Source organism: Palaemon carinicauda, chromosome 9 (assembly GCF_036898095.1).
Source record: "Palaemon carinicauda isolate YSFRI2023 chromosome 9, ASM3689809v2, whole genome shotgun sequence".
Taxonomy (NCBI): Eukaryota; Metazoa; Arthropoda; class Malacostraca; order Decapoda; family Palaemonidae; genus Palaemon; species Palaemon carinicauda.
This window is the reverse complement of record NC_090733.1, coordinates 141,742,068-141,742,707: the sequence shown is the minus strand read 5'-3', so window position 1 is coordinate 141,742,707 and position 640 is coordinate 141,742,068.

Below are 640 nucleotides of genomic sequence, written 5' to 3'. Positions count from 1 at the left end.
AACGGATAATACACTCCACCCAAGCTAGGACCAGGGAGGGCCAGGTTATACCTGCTGATGACTCAGTAAGTAAACCTCTAGGTTCCCCCAAACCCAACATCCTTAACTCACAAGGATGGTGAGGTTACAGACACTAAAATAGACTATCGAGTTCGAACTTGACATGAATCCCAGTTCGAGAGAACGCCAGACAGGGACGTTTCCAATAGGCCACCACAATCCCAAAGGATGACGTAATCCTAGGCCAAGGGTGACGTGTTGGTATTGCACACCGTAAAAGGATAATACTTAATCCTATGGCATCCACGGGATGCATAGGGAGGGCCTCAATAAATTCACGCCGTATGTCACTGTCCTGTGCCATCTCTATGAACTCAATTATTTCTCTCAAAAAGTTATTTATAAACTAAGCATTCTAGCATTCTCCTACAAAATTCACAATTTCGTAGGACTACTTAACGCCTTTCTTTTAGTTACTTGTTATATATCCTAATACAGTATATAAAAAATGTTGATTAATTTTCTGTTTAACACAGATAGCTAAGGACAACATAAACTAAACCATTATAACTGCGTCGTCCAGTCCGGGAACATTATTACGTGCTTGTATAAAGGGGCAGGGCAAATGTATGTTCGTCCA